This window comes from Cervus canadensis, chromosome 16 (assembly GCF_019320065.1).
Source record: "Cervus canadensis isolate Bull #8, Minnesota chromosome 16, ASM1932006v1, whole genome shotgun sequence".
Lineage (NCBI taxonomy): Eukaryota > Metazoa > Chordata > Mammalia > Artiodactyla > Cervidae > Cervus > Cervus canadensis.
In genome coordinates, this window is record NC_057401.1 from 39,614,765 (window position 1) to 39,635,168 (window position 20,404).

At 43.9% G+C, this 20,404-nt stretch overlaps 1 protein-coding gene across 9 annotated transcripts in view; it reads right to left on the reverse strand.

The window, feature by feature from the left end:
• The window catches only part of PDZD2 (PDZ domain containing 2), a 397,356-nt gene that overhangs the window by 103,444 nt on the left and 273,508 nt on the right, over positions 1-20,404 (reverse strand). The gene's annotated exons all lie outside the window — the stretch shown is intronic.

A 20,404-nucleotide genomic window follows, 5' to 3' on the forward strand; every position in this document is an offset into this window, starting at 1 on the left:
ATGTCAGCCTCCCATTCATATTGTTCTGATCGGACAACACTGCCAGTGTCCAGGGGAAATGTATAAATCAGACTGTGGGGGAATGTACAGTTCTGCTCTTGGGATCAAAAAAATCAACTCCATGATACAAACTATTATATACAGAATGGAAAAGCAACAAGGTCCTACTGTATAGCATAGGGAATGATATTTAGTATCCTATGATAAACCATAATGGGAAAGAGTATGAAAAGGAATATATATCTATATTACAGCTGAGTCACTTTGATGTATAGCAGAAATCGACACAATATTGTAAATCAACTATATTCCAATAAAATAAAAAAAGCCACAGATTGGAGAGTCAAACTGAGGGAAAAAAAAAAAGAACAACCAGCACAAGAGGAACTCTGCCTCACATGAGTTAAGGTGAAAAAAAAGATCCTGAGTTGGGCAGGGTGGAGGGTCTGTATTTAGATGCAGCCAGCAGAGGAGCACCAGCCAATGTGTGTGGCATGAAATGAGGACCAGGTTCATTTCTTGGTATTGGTTCTAGTTTGGCTGTTCATAGAACACGTGAAGCCTCACTTCCTGTCTGGGCATCACATGAAGAGGAATACTAACAAAGTGGAAAACATGCAGACACAGGGCAACCAGGATGAACATGGCTGCTGGAAACCATGGCAACCAGGAATAGTGGGAGGAAGGAGGGGTGTTAAGCTTGAGGAAGACAAGGGCCAGGTTCAATGGTTTTCACATGTATCTGAGGACCATCAAACATTTAGAAGCAGGAAATCATATGAGCTAATGCATGTGAAGCCTGACATACAATGACACCTCCAGATCTTAAAGAGTAACAGTAAAACATCAAGTGAGAAGAGTAATTAGCAGCATCCAGGACCAGACCGTTAAAGTTTCACTAAAGAAAACACTTGCTCAAAGTCAGGAAGCCAGGAAGCCAGGCTGGGCTGGATCCCCCACTCACGCCACCAGAGATAAGGCAGCACAAACCCTAGATGAACCCAGGGAAATGCCTTCAACCATTGGAATCTTGCCACATTCTACACATCACTGGCTCCCAAGCAAAGAATGTCAACAACTAAATCCCTAACGAGTCAGACCCGCTTCCCTTCTTCATGCCCCACAAAGAGAATGCCTGGGGCTACGTTGCCTACATTTTCAATTAGTAGAAAACAGAGAAATTTTCCAGTACACCAAACCAGCCTCTCTCCCTCCGTGTCTAAATAGCAGACCTGAAAGCTGTGGCAGTCAGTGTGTGAGAAAAGGACCAGGTCATAAGGAGAGACGACCATCCATGTTTGAAACGTAGTTAAGTTCTGAGCCAAAGGCATATATTCCCCACACATAAAGGTCAGGGTATTGCAAAGACAGTGACTGTCTAACCAAAGAAGAGAACAATTCTGAATTTTTGCCTTGAAGTAAAATGAGCAAGAGAGAAGAGTCCTCAGATATCAGCCAGAGCTAGTAAAAAAACTTTCTTTGATCCTGGGCTGTAAACCATGGCAATGAACTTACACATAAAAATCAGGTAGATGCAAGATCCTGTACAGACCCCAAGTTGTTCCATGAAACACAGTGAGATGAAAGGCGTTTCTACGCATTTCTAGATGAAACGCATTTCTAGACCTTTCTAGGGTCTAGAAAATGAACCCTGGTTCCAGCACCATTTTTCTACAATGTTTAGATTTAATTTTTTGAATTGTGTACTTTTTTTCATACTGGATAAAATCTTTGAAAGGTATAAAATCATAAGAGTAATTAGCAGGCTATAAGGGTTTCCTTTGAGCAAAACACTACTATTAATCCAATATATATATTCAGGTATTATGAAAAACAGGATGGGGTAGGAAAAAAGGACCAAGTTGAGAGTTAGACACCCAAGTTTGCATTATAGCTTTGGCCCAACCATGTAAAACAATGGTAATTACACAAAATTTTCATTGACAGATGAATGGAGAGATAAAATATGAAACCTCTGTACAGTGGAAGACTATTCAGCAATAAAAAGGAATGAAGTTCATGCTAAAACATGGGAGAAGCTTGAAGCATTATGCTAACTGAAAGATGCCAGGTCACAAAAGGATATGTATCATTCCATTATTGGACATGTCCAGAATAGGGAGATCCATTGAGATAGAAAGCAGATCGGTGGTTCCCAGGAGCTGGGGGTTAGGAAAGAAAGGAGAATTGAGACTGACCACTAATAGGTACAGGTTTTTTGTAGGGAGGTGACGAAAATGTTCTGGAATTAGACAGTGGTGATAACTGCACAACATGGTGAATATATCCACTAAATTGTACATTTTAAAATGGTGAATTTTATGTCATATGAATTACATCTCAATTTTTAAAAAAACTAATAGCAAATGTAATAATACTGGGCAAGTTTTGAATTTTTTCTTTGAGTGGATGCTCCTTAAGAACACTCTCACAGAAGAAGAAATCAAGGCTCAAACATATTAACTAACTTGCCCAAGCTCGCACAACTGCCAACTGGTAGACCCAGGTCTGTCTGCTTCCCAACCATGCACCTCCTCTGTGCAGTTCTGCTTCTTAAATCAGTACCATCTCTGGGCTTCAGCTTCCTCATCTGCAAAGTGAAGGTGTTAAAATGGATCATCTCTAAGTTGCTTTCACGTTCTAACTGTGATTGCTGGTTTCCTGGGAAGAGTTCCAGGAGTAGGAGAGCAAGCTATCCCAGTGTCAAGTATAAAACAAAAACCTAGAAAAACAGAAAACAGTCCCCTTATGTCCGAGTTACCCTAGGCCTCCAGGACATTTACCATCAATGTGAAAAATATTTCACTGGGAGAGGCAACTTCTATCAAATTGCTTTTGAGACTCTACTTTTTGTATTACAACTCTGAACAACTTGATGGATTATCCACAGAGACCTTCTACTCAGTACCAAGAAGGTCGGTCCACTGATTCAGAGTTTAAGATTTTGAATATCTTTCCCATCTCTGCTCTCACGGGCCCTCCAAGAACCTTAGACTTTCCCAAGGCTGATACTATTTTATTACTTGTGCAGGATCCACATTCAGCAGAATTACAAAGCAAGAGGAGTTTATCCTTAGTTTGGCACCATCTTCCAGTCCTTTCCAGGCTTTCTAATAATAAATAAGACCCTGACACCTTCAGGGAACTACATGACAGGTTACTTTATTCCTTCCTGGACACTGCATTTTCTAAGGTCATCCTGAAGGCAAACTGTAATGCATGAATTATGGACACTGTAGCAAATTAGTGAAAAAGAGACTCTTAGGCAGTGGGCAACTTTCTTACAATTTTCTGAATCACCTTAAAGGTAATGCCACCACATCCCCTCTCTATCAGGTATTCAAATGACTTGCCTAACTTTTCCTGCACCTGCCTGGCTAATTCATACTTCCAAATCCCCTTTCTGTTCAGTAGAATTTTTACCCACCATTAGAATCTGTAAACTTCAAAGTCAACATTAGAGAAACCAGACACAAAATACAATCACGTGACTTAAAAAAATAGAAGGTCTCCTCGTCATTAACAACAGGTAAAATTAGTCTTCTACCATATTGTAGCTTCTCTATACCATATGATTATTTTTTGACTTATTCCAAAAATCTGAAACTGTCCTCTGGTATGTAAAATTATTCATTCAATTCACTTAAAATTTATTTTATTTTGACCATCCCAGGCTGGCCTTAAGACAAAGAGGAAAGGCCAGAAATGAGGGACTGAGTTCTAGCCTAGAACTTGTCTGACTACATCCCTTCCTCTCCCTTTCCCTCAAAAAGTGCTTTATCCAAATGAAAGTTTGAGTACCTCCTCTGTTTCTGAATGCTGTCATAATTCTAAAGTCTGGGCTCTGCAGGAGAGAGAGCCTGAGAAGCGGTTGGCAGGTGACACTAGATGCTTGGAGGAGCTAAAGGGATAAAGCTTCCTGGAGTTTGAAGATCAAGATGGATATGGGGCAGGAGATAAGAGGGGCAAAGACAGGAGAGATGCCGGAAGGCCAAAGACACCCATCATTAACTCATGCCCTGATTCTATCAAAAGAAGGCCGGAGGAAGCTGTACAGGTTTGATATTTGAGACTGTTTTGCCAAAGCTCTTGGAAGGAACGATCTCCAGGTGCCCCTGGAAATCATCTTGGGCCTCCAGCCACTGATCACTGATGTCTGGCACACAGTGTAAGACTATAGAAGTCTGCTGCCAGGCTGAACTGAGGGCACATGTGCGTATAACTCAGGAACTTGGATCTTCATCGCAGGGCCCTGGCCTGTACTACAATGGTCTGTGTAACTCATAGAACACATAAAAGGATTCTGGAACTTTTCACCAAACCACATATGCTTCATCTGAGTATGTCAGGTCTCCAGGACAGAAAGCAGGAGACTAAACACTGACTACAAGGAGATGTTTATAGACAAGCTATTCTATCAGGGTCTGAGATTTCTACAGTGAAAACAGCTACAAAGATCCACTCTGTCTAACACACAGAACCAACCTCTTACCTCTCGCCTCAGAAGTAACAGGAGGCTGGAAAGCTGGTTGTGGTCCTCTGAAAACCTGCTAAGCCCAATTATTCCAGAGGGCTGTCTGAGGTTATAAATCTGTAGGTTCCCAGAGAACAATGGGCTGAGAGAAAATGTTAAATACATAGAGATTGATTTCCCAGTGAAGTCTTGGCTAGGAAGCAGAGGGAGGCAAGTTTGGACAGCTCTCCAAGAGGGGACGGGAAGATGAGAAACATCACTTCCTGGAGTCAGTTAGGAACCAGGGTCCCCATGGGCAGTCTTTCTCGGGTGTAGCCCTCCAGCTACCTTGAATTTGGGGCACGCTTTTCCCAGATTCCACAGCCCTTCCTAGAAAGAGCCAAACTTTCTCTGGGGGACCCTGAAGGCAGAATTTGGGGTCTGAATATCACGCTGAGAAGAGGGACTGATCCCTTTGATGCACTCCCAAGGCCCTTTCTGGAGAGAACTCAACGTGCTTCCTTGCTAGTTCACGGAGGGGAAAGGGAGCTCTGAGCAGATGGAGGAAGAAGGGATTGGGCACCAAAGCAGAGCTGAAAATAGAACAGGGTCTGGGCTTAGCGTAAAAGTAACCAGAACACTGTATTCCAACTGCTGGGTGGCGGAGCTAACTGGGGAAGCCAAGTTTCACTCATTCTCACCTTCTCTCTTCAGCACAAATGCCTGGCTCAGTGACTCTCCCCTTCTCTCTCTTATCTGAAGAATTTGCACAAATGAACACGTTCTCCTTATGATAAAATGTGTGTTTATTATAATTAATTTAAATTATTAATTACATTATTTATTTATTTATGCCTCTCTGCACAGCATGTGGGATCCTGGTTCCCTGACTAGGGATTGAACCTGTGCCCCCCTGATTTGGAACTGCAGTGTCTTAATCACTGGACCACCAGAGAAGTCCTTGTTTATAAGTTTTTTTAAATAATAAAATTTGGACTGGCAAACACAGGTTGAAAGTGAAGAATCAAAATAGATACTTGACAAAATTTTTTTTTTTCTGACCCATGATACAATGTTAGTCATTCAAACCCAAACCAAATTATCAGCTGCCAAACCTGTAACCACCACAGTAAAGGAGTGAAATTTAAGCCATAGCATCTACATATGAGGACAGAGGTCCACAGTGCTCTAGGGGAATTAGGGTGTAGGGAAGAGGGGCAAGTATGCTGATCCTCTGGCTACTGCTCTTTCTATGAATGATAAACTGTCTTTCATTCCTGATCCAGGACTCTCCTGTCTTCTGCTGGCAGCACCCAGGAAACTGTGGCAGGCTAACTGGTGAGCTTACTAGTCAGATAAAATCATAATTCTTGACGTGTAGCAGAAGAATATGCCGATTCAGTTCATAATTGATCTTGTTCCCCAATCTTATCCAAGGAGCTCAGTGATATGAGTCTTCACACCAGTGACTAAGAAATAAAAATCAATATGCATCTTACATCAAAACAATATTGAAAATAAATCTTTCAGGTATAATCAAACAGAGGTGGTATTATACTAAGAGGAGTTATAAAGAAAGTGGGTGTTTGAGACTTCGAGTTCACAAATACTGATTAAAGTCAGTGTATCAGGGACTTCCTCCTCGGTCTAGTGGCTAAGACTTTGCTTTCCAATGAGGAGGGGTAGGGGTTCGATCCCTGGTTAGGGAACTAAGAGTCCATATGCCTTGCAACCAAAACACCAAAACATAAAACAGAAGCAATATTGTAACAAATTCAATAAGGGCTTTAAAAATGGTCCACATAAAAAAAAAACCTTGAATACTCAATAAAAAGCAGCTAAATCATATGATCCCTGAAAAAAATTTTTTTTTTCAATTTCCCAAGCAAGAAGGTATCATTGATTTTTCGTATTTATTTTGAAAATTCACATCTCAAACTAACAAGATTGATTTAAATTCACCACTCTCACAGCAGAGTATCTCTACAGCAGGACACACTCCACACTTTCTACTCCAATACAGCTTTCACAGGAAAGACCTAGAAGCATGGTCTTTGCATTCATGTTGTAGTAAGTTTACGTGAAGTTTTAGCTTTCCTCCAAAGTTTTCTTGTACCTCATTGTCTGCATGAATCAATAAAAGCAATTTTAAAAGCCCTCATACACCTTTTGGAACCAGGAATTCAGAAGCTAAGTAGAAAACACGTGATCCACAATAAGAACTGACCTTATAAAACATACTGCAGAGAAACTGCCCCACAACACAGACCCTCCAGGCTTCTATTTGCAAATGACTGCATTTCTTTATTCAATTACTATGAGTGAATCAGAGTTTCTTATGACTATATGAGATCAACCTGCAGTCTATACAAAATCAAATTAGAACTCTAGCCACACAGCTTTGCTAACTCATCCTGATGATGCTGGTCACATTTTCCCTGGGCGGGGGGTCGGGGGTGGGGGGAGGGCATGCAGGTGAAGTCAGACTTTGCTGTATATGAATGAGTCAATTTCACCTCATGAGGGAATTGATGAGCTCAGACAGCACACATGGGAACTCCTTTCACTTCTTTTTCCCCTCATGACATACACTACTTTTTCTGCATACAGAATTACTACTTGCGCATTACAAATCTATTCATTCATTCACTTATTTAACCAACAGTTATTGAACACCTACTGTATGCCAGGCACTGGTTTAGGCATTCGGTGGGGTATAGCAGTGAAAAACTGACATCCATCTTTGTGCAGCTCACAGTTTAGCAGAGGCAGAGACAAAAAAAAAGACCTATTTAAATAATCATCCAAATAAATATTGAGTAGTATGTTAGAAGGTGAGACATGCTATGGAAAATAGAACATATTGAACAGGATAAAGAGGACTGAGCGCACCAGGAGCTGCAAGAGGTGGATTGAAATTCTAAGTGCATTGAGCAAACACTTGAAGAAGATGAAAGAGTTGGCCATGCAGCTGCCTGGGAGAAGAACGTTCCAGACAGAGGGAAGAGCCAGTGTAAAAGTGGTTAACTGGAAATGTGCCTGGTGCATGTAAGAACAGTGAGGAGTGGGCAAGGAGGAGGGTAACGGGAGACTAGGTAGGAGAGATACCAGGACCAGTTTCTGCAAGACTGTTGTAAAGACTTTTGTACAGAATGGGGAGTGGGGGCTTCCCCCAAGTGGCTCAGTGGAAAAGAATCCACCTGCCAATGCAGGAGACACGGGTTCGATCCCTTATCTGGGAAGATCTGGAGCAACTAAACCTGTGTGCCACAACTACTGAGCCTGTGCTATAGAGCCCAGGAACCACAATGACTGAAGCTAAGGGCCCGAGAGCCCGTGCTCTACAAGAGAAGCCACAGCAATAAGAAGCCTGCGCACTGCAACTGGAGAAAAGCACCGCATAGCAACAAGGGCCCAGCACAGCCAAAAACAAAAAAAATAAATAAAATAAAAAAGAAAGAGCTAGTTCTTAAAAAAAATGAGAAGCAGTTCAGCTCTGAGCAGAGGAATCATGTGATATGCACTATGTTTTAAAACGAAGGCTCTGTTCCTGTGTTGAGAGTAGATCACTGGTAGAGCAAGGGTAGGAGTGAGACCAGATATTCAGTTAAGTGTGACAGAGAAGCTGGCTCAGTGCAGAGCAACAGTACAGGTGGTCAGAAGTGGTCAAAGTCAAGATCAGTTTTAAAGGCAGAGTCAGCAGTCTTTGCTCTTGGATCTGATGCAGGGTGTGAGAGGAAGACAGAAGTCAAGGATGGTGTCTCGGTGTCAGGCTTGAGCAACCAGAGGGATGCAGCTGTCACCACCTGAGGCTGGGAGAGTAGCTTCCTGTGGGTTGGGGCCATCTGACCTACTCTGATGCACAGGTCTGTTCTGGAGTTACGTTCTGAACATGTTGTTTGAGAGGCTCGTGTGGCTGCTGGGTGGGTGGCTGGACATCTGAATCTGGACACTGAAGCAGAGGACTGAACTGGAAACAGAAAAAACTGGGAGGCATCAGAGTACCAATGATATTTAAAGTCTCCTGAAGATAAACTCCTTTAGGTGGACTTTCTGAGGCCAGAGTTCTTGGTGAATCAAAAACACACTGAAATGTTTTGTATGTGCTTCCAATCTTGCCTCTGGCAAGGGGTATAACAAGTTAATCCCTTAATTTAAGACACTAGAAGCATCTCAGAGAACCATTTGTCACTCTTTGTATTCTCTGCCAGTCTGCCAGTCAAGAGCTACCTCATGTTCCAATTTGTAAATCAGTAATGACAAGGGAATTCACTGAAAGGACTGATGCTGAAGCTCCAGTACTTTGGCCACCTGATGTGAAGAGCTGACTCACTGGAAATAAGACCCTGATGCTGGGCAAGACTGAAGGCAAAAGGAGAAGAGGGCAGCAGAGGATGAGATGGTTGGACAGCATCACTGACTCAATGGACATGAGTTTGAGCAAACTCCGGGAGATAGTGAAGGACAGGGAAGCCTGGTGTGCTGCAAAGCCTGGGGTTGCAAAGAGTCGGACATGACTTAGCGACTGAACAACAATAACAAAAATGACTAGTGAGGTCAAAATCCCTGGCAGTCCTCTGATTTCTTTGAAAATTGCCTACTTATGCCTTCGTAAAGATCTTCACTTTTGTATCCTCATGTTCTAGCACAATCACAGGCATACATTAAGCACCATATACACACACAAATGACTGGTCAATGAAAAGATCCCTTCTGTTAAAAAAAAAAAAAGACTTCTTTTGGTAAAATAATTTCATTGAGGGATATTTTATATCTCCTACAATTCATCCATTTCAAATGTACAATTCAATGATTTTTAGGAAATTTATCAAGCTGTGCAACCACCATCATAAATCCGTTTCAGAACATTTTCATCATCCTAGTAGATTCCTTATGTCCTTTCACAGTTAGTGCCATTCCCGGCCCAGCCATCACTTTTTCTTATCTGTAGATCTGCCGCTTCTGCATGTTTCATATAAATGGAATCATACAATACATGGTCTCTTGTGTCTTGCTTTTTAAAAGCAACTCCTTTTTAATTGATCCTCAGTCATCAGAATTTACCCTTCTGCATCTTCTGCATTTACACCCTACAAAGTTTCGACTCACACAAACATGCTCTTTTGAGAACATCTTTCTCCCTTTCCTTTGGATCATGCCCAATTATCCAATTATGTCAGCATCTCACCCATCCTTTCCCTTCACTTTATTCTGGGGAATAACCACCATTCCTTCCAGTTTAGGCCATAAAGCGCCTGGTAGTCTCTCCTACTTTCAGAGTTCCTCGCATGACTGCACTGAAGAGAAGGGGGCATTCTTTCCCATTTGGTCTCCTAGATTTTCCTTACTTTTCCAACATCATAAACTATGTTTTGAAAGGAAATAATCTCTCATTAACACTAACTAGGCGTAGAGTCCAAACACCATGCTAATGTAATACATATCATATGCTAATATAGTCATGTTACTATGCATTTTATTTTTTCATTTTTATTTCATAACTGCATTTTAAATTTTCTCCATGTTATTGTTTTTCCAGGACAGATTACCAGGGTCTCATGAACCCAGTCTCTTTGGTACTTCTTTTGCCTGGATTGATGCTAAGGAAGCTTCCAGGTCTTTCTTCTGTCCTGCTCCCTGGCCAGTCAGAGACACTTATTTTACATCAAAGAGCTCTCTGCACTGATTGCCCCTGAGAGCTGAAGATAGATCAGCTCTGAGAAACAGAAAATCCAAAGCAGCTCACTCCCTGTGACTCAGGTCTTACCAGAGATCCAACTCCCAGCCCTGCCTAGGGCAATTCATGCGCTTCCTCACATAACGGAGTTGCCCTTGGCCTTGCCTTCGAAGAGGCTGCTATTAATGCTCAACGGTAACTGAAGCCAGACTCACATCCCAAAGACGATGCTCATTTATCTTCTAGACTTAGAACCACCGAGTCCTGAAAAAAACGCGCCAACGATGACCCAGGGATTGAGTTCCATACTGACGCTGCCACATCCCCCTTGTCCCTCCAGAGTGAAAGCTGCTGGAGGCTAAGAGAATTAGTGACACATATTCTCCCTTTCTGTCCCTCTTCCCACGAACCAACCACAGCTGAGTTCACAAGCAGCCAGTAACCCTCAAGCCCTCACAGTGCACCATTCAAAAGACACCACCCTCTTCGCTTCCCCAGAGGTGGCGGTAAAAAATGGGGGACTCTTGTGGGTCCCTGCATTTCTTGAAAGCACACGCCACTGCTCACACACCAATTCAAACGCTGATGAAATGTCTGTGCCCTCCACTTCCCTCCCCTTTCAGGCGGATCCAGCTGCATCTTGAAACAATTTCCCCAGTTTGTCTCAATCCTTCCAGGGTCCGTTCCATTGGCTTGGCCAGAGCCTGCCCCCACCTCATGCCAAGCCTGGTTTTACTTATGTCAAAACAGCTTCCATCAAAATCATGGGCTTCTTTTTCAAATTTCTTTCACTGTTTTGAAGTCAGCAGAGAAAAGATACTTAAACTGCAAAATGACTACCTCCATTAATGTGCTCTGGCTAATGCCTGGCGCTGTTCTCTCGAATCTCTTCTGCATAGTTTGCTGAGGGTTTTTTAAAATCTGAGTTTTTGTTTTTCTTTCTTCTCTAAGGATCTCTGGCAGGCATGGCAGGGCTGAACAGGTCTCATAATTTACAAAGGTTCACGTAGACTGACTTTCTAAGTTTGGCAACATTCTTTTCCAAGCAAAGGGTGCTCCTTAGAAGCTGGATTTATTGGATATTTTCCCTGTAGTTTATCCATCTGCATGATCCTCTAGGCCTCTTCTTAGTTTGGAGGATTTCAATTACCAGAAAGCCAAATCAATAAAGTTCTGTCCTAGAAAAAGAGATAAGCCAAGTCCTTAGAGATGCAGAGAGAACAATTTTAACATCTGGGCTTCCAATCAGTATAACTCTTCATGTGTTTGCTGACCAGTTCTGACTGTGACATCATTGACATTTGTGGCCTCTGGCTAATTATGCTCAAAGAAAATGCGTAGGCATTTTGTATTATCTACTGGGATTTTTTAAATAACTGCAAACTAAGCATTAAAGAAACCATATATTATTGGATACACAAGCATAAACACTGATATGAAAATGCAAAGCTTGCTTTTAATGGTGTGTTTATATTAGAAGTGCCAGAAACTAATACAAATTATAATAGACAAGGGGGATGGGTACCGGTATTGATTAAGTGTAACTATATGCTGTATACTGAGTTAATTGCACACACATGTCACCTTGATCCATCTTTTAGAGGTGAGAAAATAGGCTCAGAGAGATTAACTTGCCCAAGGTCACTGAACTGATATAGGTAGAACTAGGATTTAAATTTCAGTTTGATTGCAAACAAATCCAGGCCATGACCTTGGGATTTGCCATGTGCCCCATCCTAATGTTGCTCATTATGACCAGGTTTGTTGTGGTTGTTCAGCCTCTCAGTCATGTTCGACTCTTCACAACCACATGAACTGCAGCACTCCAGGCTTCCATGTCCTTCACTATCTCCCAGAGTGTGCTCAAACTCATGTCCATCAAGTCGATGATGCTATCCCAACCATCTCATCCTCTGTCACCTGCTTCTCTTTCTGCCTTCAATCTTTCCCAGCATCAGGGTCCTTTCCACGAGTTGGCTCTTCACATCAGGTGGCCAAAGTACTGGAGCTTCAGCTTCAGCATCAGACCTTCCAATGAATATTCAGGACTGATTTCCTTTAGGATTAACTGGTTTGATAGCCTTGCAGTCCAAGGGGTTCTCAAGAGTCTTCTGCAACACCACAGTTCAAAAGCACCAATTCTTCGGTGCTTAACCTTCTCTACGGTCAACTCTCACATCCATACAGGACTACTGGAAAAACCATAGCTTTGACTAGATGGACCTTTGTTGGCAAAGCAATGTTTCCACTTTTTAACACGCTGTCCAGGTTGGTCACAACTTTTCTTTCAAGGAGCAAGCACCTTTTAATTTTCACTGTCCACAGTGATTTTTGGAGCCCAGGAAAATAAAGTCTGTCACTCTTTCCATTTTTTCTCCATCTATTTGCCATGAAGTGATGGGACCGGATGCCGTGATCTTTGTTTTTTGAATGTTAGGCTTTAAGCCAGATTTTTCACTCTCTTCTTTCACCTTCACGACCAGGTTTAGATAAAGAAAAAAGGGCAGCAATGTCTATCTGCCTAAAAGGCCTCTCCCCATGTAAATATCATAAGGGATTCCACTTCAGTGGTTTGCTCACACCCAAAATAAGTCCCACATCCAGAAGAAAAGGGCCTTGGGGAAAACAAGAGGTATTTTCAGACAGGCCCAGAAGAGGTGAGTGCTTGGGAGAAATGAAGTGCTTTCTCCTGGCGGTTGGAAGAAGCCAAATGCCCTCACCTATCTCTCCGCCATGAGCTTGAGACAGCCCTCAAAAGTTCTGGAGAAGCAGAAGCAACACTTCCTCAGATTGCCCAGAATCAGAGGTCTGGCCCAGGAGCCAGCCTGGGCCCCCAGCGCAGCCAAGGTCCAAAATAATGGCTAGCACAGGCTATGCCTCCAAGGGTGGCCCCTGACTCGGGGCATCCTGGACCACAGCCACCTCGCCAGGCTCCTTGTATCTCCTATGGCACCTCCACTCCAGACCAAGGCCTCTCAAGCAGACTGTACCCTGGACACCTCCCTCTTAATGATGAGCCGCCCCTACTGATGGCAGGCAGTCTGCACCCACCTTCTGGCTGTAAACAAGAGGTGTTTTAATACCACATGCATTGTTCCTGTGGATTTTTGTGGAAGATAATATGTTGTAAGGTGAGGCTGGGAGGGAAGGGGAGGGGCAGGCAAATCCCTGAGCTGAAGGGCCGCTCAGATGTCTCTTCAAGGAAGGACTCGCTGTCCAGCAGGTGAGGAGTGTCTTTTTAGCTCACGACCTCCAGCTGTGAGCTTCATCAAGGTTGTGCTCAGCTCTCAGGTCAAGGTCATGCTCCTCTGGGGGTGGTTCGTGGCCAACGGCAAGCCAGATGGGGAGATGAGGCCTGGCTGTTTCCACCTTGTGTGACTCCTCTGAGGAGCAAGCTTGACTCCAGAGTTCCCTGTGGGGCTGCCCGCCTCTGTCAGGACAGTAGCATGGTTGGTTCATGCCAGCTCCCCCTGCCCACACCTGCTCCCTCCCTATTTCTTCCACAGATGTTTCCCCAACAGGCGTCTTACACTCTTAGCTCTAACTCAGCATCTGCTTCCTGGAGAACCCATGTGAGGGAGGGTGATATGATGAGAAGAACAATATGATATGATGAAAAGAACAAAATATTTCCCAAAAGGAGATGATGGGAAATGAGAGTAGCCAAAAAAGGCCTGTCAGGAATGGGAAGAACTCGGCTCATCTGAGCAGAGGAACAGCCAGCAGAGCATTCTTGAGAAGTCAAGTTGGATGAATGGCATTCACAAAGATTCCCTTTAAATTTGTTGGCTGGTAAAAGGAAAAGCCAACAGCAAAGAGCTCGTTTGGAGTGAGGCTCTCTTTACTCATCTCTAAACAGCATCACTAGAATTCACCCCAATATCAGAGTCAGATCAGACTTGGTTCAGGTGTCAGCACTGCCCCATGGGCCCTTGGGCAGGACACTGGACCTCACAGGCGAACCCTTCGGACTCATCGAGCTATGGGGTGGTTGGGAGGATTAAATGGGAGCTGGCCGGTTTCCGGCCTGGCACAAAGTACGCGTCAATAAATGTCAGTTCATCATGCTCTCAGAAATTCGCTAGGTGATCACAGGTCAACCAGTTCAGCCTGTCAGTGGCGAATGTCCTGGAGAGAATCCCCAGAAGGTGAACTCAGAGAGGGGAGCTGTCAGAGCCGATTCTGGGGTCAGAATGGGGCAAAGAGAACCACAAATCAACTTGGGGTGAAAAGGAGTCCTTGGAAAAATCAAGTTGAAAAGACAGACAGAGAGAAAGGGACTCCAAACTAAAGATCTTGAAAGAGGGGACTTCCCTGGTGGTCTAGTGGTTAAGAATCCGCTTTCCAATGCAGGGGACATGGGTGTGATATCTGGTCAGGGAACTAAGATCCCCCATGCTGTGGGGCAACTAAACCCATGCGCCAGACCTACAGAGCCCACACACTCTGGAGCCCTTGAGACACGAGAGAGAAGCCCTTGCACCACAGTGAAAGAGGCCACATGTCACAACAGAGACCTAACGGAGCCAAAAAAACTAATTAATTTAAAAAAAGAAAGATCTGAAAGAGTAGGGCAAACATGCTTTAGATGCCAAGCCTCGCTGACCCCTGAGACAGAGAGGCGCTTTGAGGGTCTCGGGGATCTAAGTCATCCCAGTGGGAAGGATGCATATGTGTGTGTGGGTGCGTGCATGCGTGGCTGTGGGGGAAATTAAGCTCTGTAGACAACCAGCACAGCAGGCCATATTCTCTGCCAGAGAGAGGAGACAGATGCCTTTCAAAACACAGACCAGTGGTGGCCTCTTGTTTCGCTTCCAGGTCCATCTGGCCAGGGTCAGGCTCCCAACTCCCAGAGCAGTTGCAAGCCTTCTGGCCTGATCTGAACCCTGAGGGTGTTTCCAGAGGTCCTGGAATTGCCTCAGGATTCAGGGTGGAGTCTGGGAGGCTGCCGTCCCAACCAAGCTGTGAGATGGGCTGACCCCTGAATATTTCGTAAACCACACAGGTGGCTCTCAGTGATACAAACAACTGCCACAAATAATCAGATGCACGTGTGAGAAGTGACCTCCTCCTGGCATCCCATCCCCCCCCCACCCCGACCCACCTTTCCAACATCTGTCACAGGTATCTAGACAACACCCTTCCCTCTGGTTCAGACGCCTCCTATAAAAGGGCCTCCTTCATTCTTCTGAGTCAGGAGTTTCAAAAGCCCAGCTATTTTAATATTAAATATTTCAACACACTCCAATGCCATGAGACCGTCAACATTATGTTTTTTAAAATGTCGAGAGAGGGACTCTCTGCAGACACACGATTTCAATTCTGGGAGAAAACACCCCACCATGAACAGCCAGCTCTGCCTTAGTATGAGGTGAAGCAGGTGTGGGTATTTGAGTCACACGCATGTTTTAGAATCTTAGGAACTCACTTCGTTACCAAGTGTTCTCAACAGGAAAGAGCTGGCAGACCGCACGCACCAGACTTGGAGCCCGCCTACTTAGAGCAAACGGAAAACATCCAACAACAAAATCAGAGCCATGGACTTGCTCGGAAAAATAAACACCCCCCCAAAGTTATTTCTCGACTTGCACACCAGGAAAAGCATGATTCGGAAGAATTTGGAAGGGAGGAGAAACAAAAGCATTGACCAGAGGACCTTCTTGAATTTTTGCGGGCGGTGGGGAAACAAATCCGAGTTTTCCACGGAGGCACTGTGCCCTTTAGACTCCCAAACACTTCTCAAAGACGAAGGGGCATCTTAAGTCTCCTAGTTCCCCACGTGCTGTGCTGAGTCACTCAGTCGTCTGCGACTCTTTGCAGCCCCATGGACTGTAGCCTGCCAGACTCCTCTGTCCACGGGGATTCTCCAGGCAAGAATACTGGAGTGGGTTGCCATGTCCTCCTCCAGGGGATGTTCCTGACCCAGGGATTGAACCCAGGTCTCCCAAACTGCAGGTGGATTCTTTAGCTAGGGAAGCCCATGAAATACTAGAGTGGGTAGCCTATCCCTTTTCCAGGGGATCTTCCCAACCAAGGAATCAAACCGGGGTCTTCTGCATGGCAGGAGGATTCTTTACCAGATGATCTACCAGGGAAGCCCTCTAGCTCCCCCCATGCTGGAGAGCAAAGAGACAGGAGTTTTAGGAGGGCGGCAGCAGTCCCAGGTGAGGGGGCAGGGCACCCAATTCACCAGGCACTTAAAGGGCTTCACGTGGATTCTGGAAAAGACCCAGGAGGACACGGTGCCGACAAGGATAGAGGGTCACTCCATAACCAGGGGGTTTTTCTGCACCAGTTAACACTTTGCATCCTGAGTTCTCTTCAAAAATTTCCTCCTGAAAGACTTACTTCAGTCTTTTAAAATTAGTTGTTACAGCCTCGAGAGCATCAAGATGAGATTTATTTAATTACCTTCCCTGTTCAACTTCCTCCAAGGGCTTACATATTGGCACCGCCTGTTCTCAAAAGAGCCACCCTTCAAGCAAAAGGAGGTGATTCCAGGTAGGACTTAGAGAAAAGTTAACTTTGACAAAGGAGATCTGTGGGAAATATGAATATTGCTGTTTCTTAAAGAACTGATGGCTTCCCAGGTGGCTCAGTGGTAAAGAATACTCCTGCCAGTGCAGGAGACCTGGGTTTGATCCCTGGATCAGAAAGATCCTCTGGAGTAGGAAATGGCAACCCACTCCAGTATTCATACCTGGAGAACTCCATGGAGAGAGGAGCCTGGCGGGCTACAGTCCATGGGGTCGCAGAGAGTCATACACAATTGAGCACACACGCACAGAACTGAAAAGCAAGGTTCTCTAAATTACCACGCATGAAGTTTATAGGGTCCAGTTTCACTTGCAACATCTTCAAAAAATATAAATAACTGTGTGACTAAATCCCAAAGGACCTCTTCTCGGGCTCTTTTAAACGGCTGGAGTTCCAGGTCGAAGAGTCTACAAAGAAAAGGTTTTTTTCTTTTCTAAAGTTTAGATGTCCTAATTCTCACTCTTCCTCAGGCAGAGGTGAGGGATCGAAGGAAAAAGAGAGAAAAAAAAAGCAATTGAGAGGAGGAACAAATAAGAAAAGTGAGTTTTCATTCTTTTCTCAAATCCCAATAGGATCAATGAATGGAGCTATATTTTAAAGGCCCTGCCCCAGATTTCACAACACAAAGAATCTCTCAGACAAATCCCAATCCAGCTCCTTGGGAGACTGTGGGGGCTAAAGAGAGAAAATACACAACTCCTCCCCTGCCCCTACCCCAAAGGTGAGGTCCCTGAGAGGCACTCCACAGCAGAACCAGAAGGGAGTCAGTCTGGTGCCAAGAACAGATTTTCTATGAAAATTAAGGAAATGATAGACGAGAATCTGGCTCAAGAACTGAGGACAGGCATCAGGCTCAGGGCTGACAAAGCAGTGAATAAGCAGTTGATTTCTGCCCTCAGAGCTTTCACAGTCAATCTGTAACTAATGTTTTTTGTCATTAATTTTTTTGGTAATTAATTTTTAAAATTAATGTATCAGTTATATAGTTAATGACAAATTATGTTGTTGAAACCATTTTATAGAACATGAAATAGTAATATATCAAATATTGAATTTATTCAATGTGAAAGTAAACGCTTAATAAAAACAACATTAATAAATAAAATCATAAAAGTTACATTTATATCCTACACATTTAAAAATAATCGTAAGTATATGAAGACTCTTCCACCAGAAGCACAGGTTACTTCAGAAGCTTCTGACAGAGAGACTGACCTGCTCTGGGGGTGGGTGCCCACAGGCACGTTTCCTCAGCAAGTACCAAGGGTCTAAGGTCCAGCACAAGTTAGCTAGGCTGGGAGCTGGCCAAAGCCTGAGGCCTGGAGAGATGGGAGAGGGGAAGGCAATCCAGGCAGAGAGGTGAAGACCGTGTTTAGAGTCCTGGGCCAGGAATCTGACTATGAGCTCCAGTTGTGCCTCAAACTGGACATGAAGTCACAGCAAGGCTCTGGGGTTGCACAGTGTCTCCCCCCAGCCCCCGCCCAAAATTCAAGTCTATGTAGAGCTTCAGAGTGTGGCCTTATTTGGTAACAGGGTTTTGCAGATGAAATCAGTTAGGGTTCCAGGTAAGAAACTTTGCAGCTGAAGGTGGAGGAGATCTATACAGCCAGCAAAAACAAGACTGGGAGCTGACTGCGGCTCAGATCACGAACTCCTATTAGCAAAATTCAGACTGAAACTGAAAGTAGGGAAAACCATTAGGCCATTCCAGTATGACCTAAATCAAATCCCTTGCAATTTACACAGTGGAAGTGACAAATAGATTCAAGGAATTAGATCTAACAGACAGAGTGCCTGAAGAACTATGGACAGAGGTTTATAACACTGTACAGGATGCAGTGAACAAAACCCCATCCCCAAGAAAAAGAGATGCAAAAAGGCAAAATGGTTATCTGAGGAGGCTTTACAAATAGCTGAGAAAACAAGAGAATCTAAAGGCAAAGGAGAAAGGGAAAGATATACCCATCTGAATGCAGAGTTCCAAAGAATAGCCAGGAGAGATAAGAAAGCCTTCCTAAGTGAACAATGCAAATAGAGAAAACCAATAGAAAGGGAAAGACTAGAGAGCTCTTCCAAGAAAATGAGAGATACCAAGGGAACATTTCATGCAAAGGACACAAAGGGGACAAAAAGGGCAGAAATGGTATGGACCTATCAGAAGCAGCAGATACTCAGAAGAGGTGGCAAGAATACACAGAACTATACAAAAAAGATCTTAATGATGTGGATAACCACGATGGTGTGATCACTTACCTAGAGCCAGACATCCTGGAGTGCAAAGTCAAGTAGGCCTTAGGAAGCATCACCACAAACAAAGCTAGTGGGAGGTGATGGAATTCTAGCTGAGCTATTTCAAACCCTAAAAGATGATGCTGTGAAAGTGCTGTAGTCAATATGCCAGCAAATGTTGAAAATTCAGCAGTGGCCATAAGACTGGAAAAGGTCAGTTTTCATTCCAATCCCAAAGAAGGGCAATGCCAAAGAATGCTCAAACTACTGCACAACTGCAGTCACTTCACATGCTAACAAGGCAATGTTCAGAATTCATCAAGCTCAGCTTCAACAGTGTGTGAATCGAAAACTTTCAGATGTACAAGCTGGATTTAGAAAAGGCAGAGGAACCAGAGATTAAACTGCCAACATCCGTTGTATCGTAGAAAAAGCAAGAGAATTCCAGAAAAAAATCTACTTCTACTTCATTGACTATGCAAAAATCGTTGAATGTGTGGATCACAGAAAACTGTGGAAAATTCTTCAAGAGATGGGAATACCAGACCACCTTACCTGCCTCCTGAGAAATCTGTATGCAGGTCAAGAAGCAACAGTTAGAACCAGTCATGAACAACAGACCTGCTCCAAATTGGAAAAGGAGTACATCAAGGCTGTATATTGTTACCCTGCTTACTTAATTTATATGCAGAATACAGGATGTGAACTGCTGGGCTGGATGAAACTCAAGCTGGAATCAAGAATGCCAGGAGAAATATCAATAACCTCAGATACGCAAATGACATCACCCTTCTGGCAGAAAGTGAAGAGGAACCGAAGAGCCTCTTAATGAAGGTGAAGGAGGACAGTGAAAAAGCTGGCTTAAAACAACATTCAAAAAACAAACATCACGACATCCGATCCCATCACTTCATGGCAAGTAGGTGGGGAAATAATGACAGACTTTCTTGGGCTCCAAAATCACTGTGGATGGTGACTGCAGCCATGAAATTAAAAGACACTTGCTCCTTATAAGAAAAGCTACGACAAACCTGGACAGTGTATTAAAAAGCAGAGACATCACTTAGCTGACAAAGGTCCATCTGATCAAAGCTATGGCTTTTCCAGTAGTCATGTATGGATGTGAGAGTTAACCACAAAGAAGGCTACTGCTGCTGCTAAGTCATATCAGTCGTGTTCGACTCTTTGCGACCCCATGGACTGCAGCCTACCAGGCTCCTCCGTCCATGGGATTTTCCAGGCAAGAGTACTGGAGTGGGTTGCCATTGCCTTCTCCGAAAGAAGGCTGAGCACTGAAGAATTGATGCTTTTGAACTGTGGTGCTAGAGAAGACTCTTGCGAGTCTCTTGGACTGCAAGGAGATCAAACCAGTCCATCTTAAAGGAATTCAATTCTCAATATTCATTGGAAGGACTGATGCTGAAGCTTAAACTCCAATACTTTGGCCGCCTGATGCAAAGAGCTGATTCACTGAAAAAGACCCTGATGCTGGGAAAGACTGAAGGCAG